The 13,677-nt window shown below is 45.3% G+C and overlaps 1 protein-coding gene across 4 annotated transcripts in view; it reads left to right on the top strand.

Moving 5' to 3' along the window:
- MECOM (MDS1 and EVI1 complex locus) overlaps nucleotides 1-13,677 on the top strand; it is a 505,030-nt gene that overhangs the window by 426,115 nt on the left and 65,238 nt on the right. The gene's annotated exons all lie outside the window — the stretch shown is intronic.

Here is a 13,677-nt window from a genome sequence, read left to right as displayed (position 1 = left end):
ACCTACAAGTAATGCACCTGTTCCAGGTCCCCATACTCCAGTACAGAAGGAGGCTGGTGGTACATACGGCCACTGACGCAAGGATTTTTAGATTCCTTGACCACCCTCCCTTTCAGAGTGGGTGAACAGGTGTCTCTTGCAAGCCCCGTGTAACTTCCACTGAATTCAGTGGAAATTCTCTGTGTATAATAACTGAGGATTGGGTCCTAAAAGAACTTAAGCATGGTCTTAGATACAATTAAATAGTCTTAATATTTAAAACAGTAGTTACCCTGAGTTCCAGAGAGCGGCAAGTTCTGGAGAGAAGGTAAATAGAAAGCCATTCTGCTCTAAGCATACACATGAAGGTCCTTCTGATATCATGAGGAATTGTGCATGTCTTGGAGCAGAACTGGGCAAAGGTTTGGTGAGGGAAGCACAAACAGCAGTTAAGCGCAGACAGCAACTTATTGGAGGGTCTGACAGCTTGGGTAAGCATGTGGGGGGGAGGTATGGAGAGGAGTTTGATAAATAGGATGGTGCAAAGCTGGAGCACTGTGCAGATATGAATCAAAATTATAAAATCAATATGTATTGATCTGTATATATCATACAAATAACTGTGGCTGAAGAGATGCTCAGATTTAATGTGTTGATTATATGGCAGTCAGTAGCAAGAGCTTGAGGTCTGAAGAGTTATCACATTTTGGCTGTTCAGTGCTGCAACTGGGTCTGGTTGTATTTTAGATTGTTTTAAACTGTATCTTTATCTACCTATATAGATAGATGCATGAATATACACCTGCACACATATATATTCAAAATACACCTTCCTAAAGGTCTGGGCAAATGTACAAGTTGAAAAAACCAAAACAACCCTTTAGTTGAATCAGTGTTTGACTTACCAAAAGCCCCCTAGCCCATCTAGACTCAGGAGTCAATCCTACACATTCTGCTAAAAATTTACCTTCTTCCTGGGTTGGTCTCATCTTGATTTGTAAATCTGTAGGGCTCAGGAAAATAAGGCTGTTCTTACTAAACTGAACAAACAGAGATCACCATACTTTGAATGCATATCCCGACTATTTGTGTTACTAACATAAATGTGCATTGTGTACTCTCAAACTACATGACCTCTGGCCATAGCATCCTTCAAGTGACTGTTTTGAAGTCAGGAGCTCCAAGCTTCTGTTACATTCTGTTTATATCCCAGCAATTTCTTACCTTGAGGGGGAGGGGGCAAGATGGGGATGGTGAACAAGAGACACCAAATCAAAAGGAACAGTTTTTCCCAGCTGTTTTTGAGCCGTGTGGTCCTTTCTTCTATCATTTACTCTATATCCTTTTCCTTTTTAACCATTGTCACATCTGGGAACCCCCCCCCCATAACTTAACTTCCAGGATAAGGAGTAGCTATCTTTGGTATCTTCAGTGATTTAATGTTACCATAGCATATTTCATCCATAGGGGAGATTCAGTGTTTCTTTTCAATTCTTATTCACCCCAGATTTGATACCCAAGAACTACACAAAAGGCTTCATTCCGTTCATTTCCTTGTAAACATGTGTGTGCAATATGAGGACAAGAAGATTTTTAAACCTGAGCACAGCTATCTCACGTATGTTTGTAGATGGAAGGGTCCATTTTTCATTGAATCCAATTTATGTCTATATGGGTTTAAAGCAATGATTCTTAACCAGGGTGCTGTGGCACCCAGGGGTGCCTTAAGACCCTTTCAGGGGTGCTGTGGAGCATCATACAATGTCTCAACTGTTAGGTGTGCCAACATGATTCAAAGAATAAACCTCAAAGATTAAAAATAGGGATCCATAGTTTTCAAAGTAGTCTGATCTGTTGTAGTCTTTCCGAATTATTTGCAATGGAAGAATTGCTCTATTATTTTTTTGCAATCAAAAATGAGTGAAAACTAAGAGCTGACATTTTCTGAGGGGTGCCTTAAATCAAATGAGGGGGTACCTCAATTCTAAAAGGTTGAGAATGACTGGTTTAAAGGATGTATTTTGGAATGAAAAACTCATGTAAAAACTTGTGTTCATTTTCTGAATATATATTTTTTTCAACAAAAACGTCTTTCAGTTTCCTCTTAGAGTAGAAGTACTTGCCAGTCCAAGATAATCTAAATATGGGCTTGTTAATTTTTTTTTTCAATAAAAAAGAATCATTCTGAATAAATTGTAAATTATTGTGAGGTTTTAATAAGTATTAGACTTCATAATGCTGATTTTTATTTTGTATAACATTGTTATATAAACTACAGGCATTGGAAAAGCTGAACAATTTATATGTATGATGTATCATATATAAACTCACTAGGTTGATAGACAAATAATTTCTCCCATGTGGCAGACACCTGAGCTTCTGTTCATGGCGTCTTGTGGAAGTTTTTCTATCTTTGGTTCATCTCCAAAGATCTCACAAGCATTAAATTAGGAAAATGGAAAAATACCTGGCCTCAACTGAAAGTATTTCAGAGTTTCCAAAAGAAATCGCTATGCTGGCCTGATTCAGAGCTTGCCCAAGTCTGCAGTTGCTCACTGCTTTGTATCAGTTCTCATAAGCTACTTCCTCAGCTGTAAAGTGAAACTATCTTACTTTTCAGTTCATTCTTTTGAAAAAATTGCAAACATAAAAACTGCTTTAAATGTGAAAGTCTTATTGCATCCCTGGACCATTTTCTAATTGTTTTTTTTTAAATATAAATAGCTAAAGATCAATTTAAGGGACCACATTCTCAATAGATGTAGCTTCATTACGTTCATGGATTTATACTGTTTTACACCAATTAAGGATCTGATCCAGACAAATCACAAAGTATAGATAACATGTGGATGTAAATCTAGTAAAGAAACTAGGGACTTGCTGAAGGAAATACCTCCACAATATTTAACATGCATCATCTTAAATCGATATGCATGGATCTCTTTATGGATGGAATTCTTCTTAGCTCAAAGGTTTCTGTTCTTATTATGCAATAGAATATATTCATTTCTTTTTGCCCAAGTGCACCCAGAAGATGACATGATTGTTTGGGCATATAATAAAGGGACACAGCTCTACACCCTGTCAGTTTTCTGGTCATTCATATAGGGTTAGAAGAGGTCAGTGTTCTATTTTCGGCGTTCTTCTTACCCCCTATGGGAATTGTGATCAATCTTATGTTTCACACTTGCATTATTGCTAGGTGACTCCTAGCAACAAGACTTGACATAATGAACTCTGTTTCAGATTTCTGTTGCAAATGTTGAACTCACGAGTTTTACAGATCTTCCCCAGGACTGTTTCTGCAGGAGTTTTACTTTTGCTGTACCAGCCGGAGCAATCTGATTATGTTTAAAAGGCCTGTTTGGAAGCATTGATGTTTCTTTCCAATGCTGAAATAGTTTCCTAATTAAATGTAGTGATAAAGAATAATTCATGTTACAGATCAGCCTTGTTAAAACAAGCATAGCAGTTGTAATTGGCAAAGATCAGGCAATTCCCGCTACCAGTGCAGTTAAGAAGCAGCAAATGTTAGGCAGAGGACACAAGTTACTGTCCATTATAATCCAAGGAGGAAAAAGCACCTCGTATGGAATAAAAACTATGGCAAAGTATTGTTCAGTTCCCACCTCTGCATAGAGGTCCTGTTTGATCTTGGGCAATGCACTTTTTGAGTCTCAATTCTCTGTCTGATATAATAATATACTCTTTGTCTTGTGTATTTTGATTGTAAGCTGTCCAGGACAGAAACTGACTTTTGCTAAGTGTATATTCACAAGTGGATCCCAGTTTTGGCTGGGGCCTCTGGTGCTTCTGTAGTACAGTGTCACTAAAATTGATGCTATTCCAATGCTGAGTTGAGCCCAATATCTTAAAACTTAAATATGTGATATAGTCTCTCTCCTCATTTTAAATTCTGGAAGTTATTTTGCATCTGTAAAACACAGTGTATGGATTGATATGTACCTTATAGCCTGGAAATCTTTTCTCTATGAATCTCCTACAACATCTGATGCATGACTTGTATGGAAAGAGGAACAGAAAAAAAACTGCCTGCAGCTCAGCTACTTCCCTCCCTTCCCTCTTCACAGGCACAGTCCTAAATTCTCTCTTTTTTTTTTGATCAGTAGGGTGCTAAATTACTAAGTTGGAAATTTCTTTAGCAAATAAGGGATGCATGCCAGAACACAAGTGTGCCCTAAGGGAGGTAAGAATTAGGAGGAAAAAAAAATCCCCTTAATTTCCAAGTTTGTAGGTAGGGTAGTATATTTGTTAAGTTGGAAAATATTCAACTCATTTACAGAAGAAATCTGCAAGGTTGTGCTGATGTCCTTGGCTTCTTAATGAACATACACATTTTTTATTATTTATACAAATTTATTTTGACACATATCAAATACAGACTACTTGCCAACTCCCCCAGAGTGTCTATGGGCAAATTAAATATCTTTTTGTTTGTCATTATTATCTTCTTCATAAAGAAGTATGTCAATGGGGCAGGGGACGGGGGGTGCAGAAAATTTCACAGCAATTTTGCAAGACTTCTTGATGAAATCCTCTCTCCTTGAAATCAATAGCAAAATTCCAGTTGAGTTCAATGGGGCTAGGAGTGTCATCCTGTGTGACTAAGCATGGCCTGTCTTTTGTTGCACCTTCTTTTTCTTTCTACAACACTCACCTCTTGTGTACTTCTTATAGCTCTTGTAGGGCATGATTTTCAAAATTAATCATGCAATGATTAATTGCATAGGTACAGGGAGCATTTAAGATGTGCACAGGAATCAATTGTGCATGCACGTGGCTAGCTAGTGAGGCATGTACCTGTTGTGCTCGCTCAAATGGCTGATTTCTTTGCAGAAGTTACGTACATGAAAATTGTTCTGTAAGCTCTTATTTAAATGGTGTCTGTGGTCCAAATGCTTCAGGTAGTTACTTTGCCAATATAAGTTTGCCTGAGACTAAGGTAAGGTTCAGCCCTGCGATTTACTCATTGGCTAATAAATTAGCATTCTGTTCCAACCCCGTGCTTGTCTACAAAGCATGACTTGAATTGTTGATGGGATTTTAACCTATTTATAGTTTCATAACAATCCTGTAACAAAGAATTCCACATTTCATATCTAAATGTAAATAATATTTAGTACCACTGTCAGAGCTTGGCACAGCAGTAATAATTCAGAAGGCAGTGTTGATCCTTAGCCGCCTTTAGCAGGGTTCCTCTTCACTTGTAGGCAAGTGCCTTTCAATAGAACAAGGATTAATCATAGCTATTAGAGCCCTTTCAGGAAAAGATTGTATGGTTCTTTCCTCTGAAATGTTCTGTTCCCAAGGATGATGAGTTAATTCATCTGGAACAATGTTAGTTCATCAAGTTTTGTGGTTTATCTGAAAATCGAATTCCAGCAATTTCATATGCCATCTGACTTAATGCCCATTTAGTTCAGGTTTTAGACAACTCTGGCCCATTATGACAATGGATATAATACAAAATGTAGGTGAAATGAAATTGTAACAAAGCTTCTCTCATGCAGGTTTTTCCCCCTGTTGCAATGTATTGCTAGAGTTGGATAAATTAGTGTGTATTTTTTTTTATTTATAAATCTATATATAGCAGTTTTTGACCCTCAGAACCATCCACGTTTGTACATTTGAAATGGTAAATGGGAACCTAAAAATGACTGTTTGACTTTTATTGGGTGATAAATTGCTTCTTACCAGTATAAAGTCCACAGGTGTTTGTCCTTTATTGTAAGCTTAGTTAAAAAACTCTGCCACAATGAGAATGCTTTGATAATAGCCAGTCATTCCTAAAACTGATTAATAAAAATAGAATTGTTTGTTAGGCATTATCTAATTTTTGTAGTGTTTTTTTTTCTCCCTGTTTAGTAACCCTTTGAAACCATTTCACCCTGGTCCTCTAGTAAGATTGATTTTCCTTTTCCAGGTACTCTTGTTTTAATTTGCAAATTGTGTCACTGTGGTTTGGAATGCTGTTAAGGCATAAAATGGCCATAAATAGAATGATAATTTCAGCTAAGCACACCACTGCTGAACTTGATACTACATGTCTTTCTCATACCCTGCTTCTGTTGAATGAACCATTAGTTCTGAGGATGAAGGAGAGCTTTCAAGATAGGCCTGTCAGACTTGAATCGAACATGAACAACATTTGAAAAAAATGTGGACGGTGTAGTTGGGATAGCATTAGTAGGCCCCTGCTGTACCTATACACCTAACTATGCGAGTAGTGTACAGAGTCCTCTCAGTATGCTTTCCACTTCCAGGTTGGGGAGCCCTCTTCTGTGAAGTTCCTGACATGTTTTTGGGAGGAGAGCACCTACTAGAATAGCTTTTGCAAGACCCGCTTTGTCCAAGGCAGACAAGGAAGAACAAAGATCAGCAGGGAGACCTTGGCCTCTCCACAGGACCACACTCCCAATATTTCATCCATAGATTTGAAGACAAGGCACCTATTTTCCTATAGAGGGAAGGAAGGAAGGAAATGTTATAAATGCAATAGCAAACTTTCCATTAATTGTTGCATGTGAAACCCAGATCTGGCCCTAAATAGGTATAGCAGTGCCATAGTTTTGGGATATAGTAGATTTCTAGCAAGTGGCTTTATAAACTGCTAACCAATTGAAAGGTAATTTGTTCTGGGTGTCTGCCCCATTGAAGAAGCAGCTAAAATGTTTCATCCCTTGTGCAGTTTACAGTAAAAATAGCCCTTCACGACTCTAGAACATCAGAAAAAGTTGTAGATTTAGAGCTTCAAAGTGGAGTTTCCAAAATTCTCCAGAATCTTGGATTTGTTTCCAAATAGAAGAACTATAAAGATGAAAGATGAAGTACAGTAAAATAAACATAACTTTGCAGGGGAAGGGGCAGGGACCTAGCATTCACATTAATCAGCCAGCATATTCAAATACAGCTTGTGCTGTCTACACTCGTTGTTAGAATATGTTAGCTAAAATGTGTTAACATTTTTCAAACTGCTAAAAGGTTGCACATTCATTTGCACAGTCTCTCAGATTGTAAACTCTCCAAGGCAAGGAGTCCATCATGCTGTGTGTACAGTTGAGCATAAGGAGGTCGAATTAAGGCTGGGGCTTCTAAACTCTCCCTTAACACTAACAATGAATGATCACCACCACCCTCAACCTTTGGTCCTTTCTCATCATCTCCTGCCGAAAAACCTGTAGGAAGATTTTGAGGAGGGGGTGGGGGGGAACTCCGTAGGGTTTTGTCCATAAGTTTCCTGTCAGTTTTTCCATTAGAGGGGTGGTTCCATTATCTGTGCAATAAGCAAGAACCTACATCCCACAGACCCTCCCTCAAGTTGCTTTCAGATCTCAAGTTATCCATCATAAAGGTACCTATATGCAGGTAGGACCTATTCCTTCATAGTTTCCTCCCCTCCCCTCCTTCCTTTTTCGTGTAGGTTTACTGGCTTTGTTTTGGCAGGGCTGATAATTAATTATAATTGCTTTACAATTAAGAGGAACTTGTGCAGGTCTGACTACAAGCCCAGGAGATTCCTCATGAGATCAGAGTCCCCACCAGCCTGTCTCAATCACCTCTCCACGTGTGGAACCTACTCTAGGAGGGCAGGGCTAGATGGCTAGATGCCCTCCTTCCCTCTTTCTCTGTGGGCAGGAACAGACTCATCTGAGGGAACACCCCAGTCCTGGCATTTCCATTTTGTGCAGAAGTTGTATCAAAAGACCAGCGCCTTCATGCATTACTCCCCACTAGTCAGCTGTCAGCCCAAGATTCAGAAAAGTGGGGTCACCCGCAGCAGTCTGTGGCTAGTCAGGCAACTGCCTCGGCCAGCCACTCGGACTGCACACAGCACCTGCCTCTGAGCCAGGACACACTAAACAGTCCGGCAAGGTGGACTTAAGTAGTGCCTTCCTCCACCTTGTGCACGTGTGTGCACCGGGACACAGGATTACAGATGGGGACATTGGGGAGCCGTGGCTGGGTCCCATCTCACTTGCCCCAATGTGACACTGGTCTAAATGCAGGGAGAAGCAAGAGGAAAGTGGGATTAAAGCACTGACAGGGAAATACTTCAGCCCGCGCTGAGTTTACTTTTGCTCTCTATAGTCCACTTCTGTGGTTCTCTCTCTTGCCGGTTGCCGTGGCAACGAGTTCAGGAACAAAATGTGATTGGGGCAGCGCTCGGAGTCCGGGGTGGAGTCGTGGATGGTGCCAATGATTGTGTCTGATACCCAAAACTAAAGAAAGATTTGCAGAGGTCGGGATTCTTTTTTAATGTGTTAAAAGACATTTAAAAACGGAAGAAAAAGTGAGGAATGAGCCGGTGGCGCTCAGATCTGGGGATAAAGCCCCCGTTTTTTGAGCAGGGTGAATTTTCAAAGGGAAGAAAAAAAAGAGGAGCCCTTCTGCTGAGCACTCAGTTAGTTGTGAAACTCCTGCCAGGAGCAGGACTGCTGAGGATCGGGGCAGGACAGGGAACAGTGTAGATAGCGAGGGTGTCGAAAGGGCTGATAGCCACGCATGTATCCCCCCAAGTGTTGAAAAGGTCACAGATTACACACGTCCAGCGTTTGGGGGCTAGTGTGGATCCGTGTCTGTCCGCGTGCATTGGCGTGTGCCTAGCTGGAGCATCAATCCGTGCACGTCTTTTGGATGTGTGTGTCCGGATACATAGACACGCAGGATCTTTCTTCACCACTAATAAGGCAGAAGCATACGTTGTGATCACACCATATAACAGCAGAAATACACACACTCTGTCTCTGTACACACAAGCACACAAATCCGTGATTATAAAAGTACCTCCAGCTATCAGAGGAACTGGAAGTTTTCAGTCTGCTGAGCACGCATTATGTGCATTTTTGTGGGAAAATCGCCTCGACGTACTCGAAGCCTCGCCCGTACCTCTGTTTTATATAACGTGCAAGATTTGTGCTGGGGAGGAGGGGGGCATTTGGGGAATGTTTCCATTTTCGTTCGTTTGTTTTTCAATTGACTGATTTTTTTTTTGTTTTAATTATTTTCGCAGTTAATTTAGCAACAGGGCGGTCTGGTTTAAGAAGCAAAGCCCGTAATTGCATATATCTGCAGTAGCTGGAGGTTACGACTCCGAATTGTGCTGAACATCTGTCTAGAGGGGAAAAAAACATTTTCAGAGGCTTGAGTTTCTAGGATAACTCTGCAAATAATACTCGGAGCGATTGATCGCGGGACCGGGTAGAGCAGTAGCAGACTCTCAGCCTAGAAATTGTATCTCTTCACTTCCAAACCAGGTTGAAAATGTACTAAATAGATTTCAAATCAACCGGGGGGGGGGGGGCTGCTAGTTGTTCTTTGCTCCGGCAAAACAAGAGGTCAGCTCTCCCTCCCTCTACCCCGACTCGCAGCTCAGGGCTGTGGCCAAGCTGTGATTAGTTTTATAGTTTAATTAGGAACGGGGGAGCAGCCGGGAAGCGCCCAAGTGGGGGACTCGGTGATGTGGCAGGGGGACCCCCGGCCAGACGTGGGCGCTGGGCCCCCGGCCAGGCCGGGGGCGGGGGGCCCCCGCCGTGTCCCGCACAGACAAGGGGGATGTGTAAAGAAACCAGCCCTCCAGCAGTCCTGGCAAAGCCAGCCTGACCCCAGCAAATGAAAATAATCAAAAGTAATTAGAAGCGTGCTGGACTGCTCCTCGGAGATCTGTGCGAGAGAATAAACATGCCGGAGCCCTCCGAGCCACTGCAAAGGCCCATGTCTGAGCTGTTAGGTGCCCTGACCTTGTCCACATAAAGACGTGATTTATGAAGTGCAGGGCACAGCAGCGGGGCTTCTGTCTTCTCCAGAAGAACCAAATTACTGAGGTGGAGATTAACATGCTTTCAGTTGGGCCCATTTCCAGACCAAGGGAAATTTTTTATTTACATTTTTTTACCTTTAATTTCCTCCCCTCTCTCAAACAGCCCTTTGGCTGGGAGGAAGGAATCCACCCAAACGGGAGGCAGGAGGGGCCGCAGAGCGGGGGGGGCGCGGGGCGGGCTCGGCCCCGGCCCCGCGCGGGGACCAGCCCTCTCTCATCCTGCCCGTCCTAGTTTTCAAACATCGGTCCATATCTTTCACGTTATAAAGCGCAGGGAGGTTGAATCGTTTTCAGGGTTTCCAGTGGACTTGGCCGCTCCGGCTGCGATGGAGAAGGGCTTTTTGCTTCGGATTTGTTTTGAAGTCCACTTGTCCCGTGTTGGAAAAAAGCTCCCCGCAGCATTAGCCAGGATGCTCAGTGTTGTGTTTAGTCGCCTTGAGAAATATAACGTTAAACCCCACTTACACATGTGGTTATGAAGTGGCTCGGTCCATAAATGCGAGGCTAATAGACGAGCATGTGATAGAAGTCACGGTACTTTTTAATTTTTTTTAGAGAGAGACGTGCCAGCGCCTTGTCTGGTTTTCCAGCGCTGTCCTCCGCAGCGCGCTTGCACACAGGAAGCCCATTAAAAGTGGACAGTGCAGTTATTTCATCTGGCTTTGCCTGAGCTGCTTTTCATTGCTTTAATGATGTGTTGGAATGCGCCATGTCCATAGGGTCTCCATTAGGAGAACTTTTACTTCGGGGACGACCATGAAGTTAAAGGCTTAAAAGAGGCATCAGCTTACAGCCTGGTGGGAATTGAGCTAGCAGCCCGAAGTACTAGCTCCTCGCTGCCTCCGCTCATACGGGGACTCACTTTAAATAAACACTTGCCAGTGGGTCCCAGGGCAGGACTGGGGGGCCTGCAAACCCTTCAGAGGAAGAGGGAGGAAGAGGCCAGAGATGCCCCTGGGCCCCTTTCGACCCAGGAGGAAAACACAGGCACACCCACGTAGGGGATCACTTAGCGAGGGATCCCATCAGGACCGTCTGCTGCCTCTGATCTCTCCACCCTGCAACCGGGGGGAAGGAAAGCCGGGGCCCCGGGCTGCACGGGCCCAGGCTCCTTCCTCGCCCCGCAGGGAGACAGCCCAAGAGTTTGGGGGACGCGGCTCTCCGCCCCCGGCCACAGCGCTCGTGCCAGCGACCTGCTGCCCCGCTACATTTGGGGATGGAATCAAGCCGGTTTTTAAGATTATGGCAAAACATGATTTTTAATAGCCCGTTTCAAGTGCAAAGCTGAACCACGCCGACTCCGGCTGTGCCCCCCCTGCTCGCCAGCAGACAGCAGCTTTTCGGGATTAATTTGTGACCGGGAACTGCTGTGAACGGATTGGTGCAGAAGTGTCGGGGGAGAAGCTGCTAGGAAGCGGGGTGTGTGTACGTGTGTCCAAGAGAGCTACATTTGATTTAGATCCAAAGAGATCTAAGTTTGCCCTGTTACAGAGCCCGCAAATGTGTGGGTGAGTAACCCCCGAGCCTGCTGCCCGGCTTTTGGGGGCGACCACGGATGCACGCAGGTGAGGAACTTCCTTGGCAAATGAGTCGGTGCATCCCCTGATAACAACGGAGGAAGCCTTTCAGAGTCGCCTTACTAGGCGTCTGAGTTGAGCTAACAGGGCATCATCGCAATCGATCATCGGTCATAATAATCCTACTCCTACTCATATAGTGTAGCAGCAGGGGGTTGGGATCTTACAGCCAGCAGTTTAGTAAGCCCTGGAGAGCAGAAGCCTGGCAGGAGAATAGCTGCAAGAGCCCAGGCTCTGCCCTCTGCATTTACAGCGCCGATGCTGCCCCTTGTAAAGCTGATGCGGGGACCAGCACTCAGCTCACACCTTCTAGCAGCAGCCACCGCCTTGGCTGCAGCCCTGGAGGCACTCGAGTACCCGGGAGGCGGCGGAGCTGCGCCGCGCGCAGTAGCCCGGCTCGCAACGCCATCTACCGGCCAGCGGCCGCAAGCTCCGCAGCTCGAGCCGCCCTCCCTCCTCCAGCCCGGGAACCTCTCCGCGAGCCCTTTCCATGAAATCCTAATTTAGCCAGGACCTGCTACTGATACCAAGAGCCCTTTTGTTTATCCACCGACATTTCCTCCTTTTCAGAGCGGCTTTGTTCCAGGGAGGGGGCTCGGGCTTCCTATCAGAACCTCTGATCAGGCCTATGGGCTCGAGCAATCAGTTTCCCAGATTACTTGTATTTAATACACAATGCATCATAAAACAAATCCCTCATCCTGACAGGAAGAAAATAGAACAGCTCATAGCTCGAGCTGGTCCAATTTATGGCTAAATTAAAAAAAAAAAGGCTCCAACAATGGACAAGTTAAGGGAGGGCAGGAAATCAATGGGCCAGCAAACCGGGAGCTCGCTGAGGTTCCCACTCTGTGGGAATCTCGGGCCAGGATTTGGGGGTTATTTACAAAGGGTTTGTTTTTTTTTCCTGTCCTACCTAACTCGGCTGGGCGCGATTTTTTTTCTTCCCTTCTCTCCCCTCCCCGTCTGGAACAATAGCCATTATCTGAAATAACAGCTCAATGTCACAGATAACAGGCCGCTGAGCCGAATTCATCATCATCTCTTGTCACTTGGGCTCTCGCCCTCCTCTTCCCCCCAGCCCCCCAGGAAAAAAGAAAATCGACTTTTAGTCCTAGCACTCTCTTTGCCTTTCAAAAAGAAGGAGGCGGCCCTTGCGATCCTGCAGCAGGGGAAGATAAAGTTAAGGTCCCCTTTGTGCGCCCCCCAGCTCCCGAAAACCAGCGTGGTTCACCTCCGTGGATCTGCCGGCGGCCGGGCCACTCGGCTGCATGCATCGCTAATAGAGGTGTGAGGACTTTTTGTTGTTTGTTTGAAACCCAGCAGCACCGCCACGCTCCGAGGAAAGTCCTCTCGCGGATTATGAACCCGTATCGATCCCTCTCTGCCCTCCTCCTGCTCCTCCGCCCGCTCCAGTCCTGGGACGGGCGAGCAGCTCCAGGCAGCCCCGATGGCGAGCGGAGGCACCGCGCCGGGCCGCAGCAAGCGGCGGGGTTGGAGCCGGAGCAGAAGGATCACCCCAGAGCTGCTTTTTGTTTCTAAAAAAAAAATAAATCCGCGCCCTCATTTTTGGTGGAGAGCGGAAGAGCCCCCCGGCAGGGGCAGGAGCAGGAGCAGGCTGGGCGTCGCGTTCCCAACTCCACTCTGCAGCCACGTTGCCGCTTTGCACTGCGGCCAGGCGGCATTTGAAGACCGATCCCTCCTTGATCCCTCCGTAGATCCATCCCCCCTCCAACTAAAAGAGAAAAAACACAACCCCCCCCCCAAAAAAAAAACAAAAAACAAACAAACAAAAAACTCGGGTGAGCAGGGGGAGAAATGACCGGGCAGCAACACCGCCTGGGTGCCAGGGCTCGCCGCGCACGTCCATGCCCTGAGAAGCCAATTCACTTGTTTGGTGTTTGTTTGTGAACACTATAAACTTCAGCCCAGGCTGCTGCTTTGGGGGGGAGAAGGGGAGGGGGGGTGTTGTTAGTACAAAAAAAAAAAAAGCAAAAAAGCAGCGGGCAGACAGACAGACAGCCAGACAGCAAGCCGCTCGCACACTTGCACTTTCCGAGCACATTGAACCCAGGCGAGGTTTCCCCTGCTCCCGCCCCAGATCTCCCGATTGGTCGCCGGCTGCACGGCTGGACTCGGCCGGTGCATCCGTAATCAGTCTGCCCCTATAGGGCTTCTGCCTTCGCGACCTTTTTGTGACCTCTCTCGCCAGAGGAGGCTGCTGTCACTTTAACCAGTGACTGAAAGAGGAGCCTGCGCCCGGCTCCCGAGCGCCCGGGGGCA

This window comes from Alligator sinensis, unplaced genomic scaffold, assembly GCF_000455745.1.
Source record: "Alligator sinensis unplaced genomic scaffold, ASM45574v1 scaffold787_1, whole genome shotgun sequence".
NCBI classification, from domain to species: Eukaryota; Metazoa; Chordata; order Crocodylia; family Alligatoridae; genus Alligator; species Alligator sinensis.
This window is presented reverse-complemented; position numbering and strand designations above follow the sequence as displayed.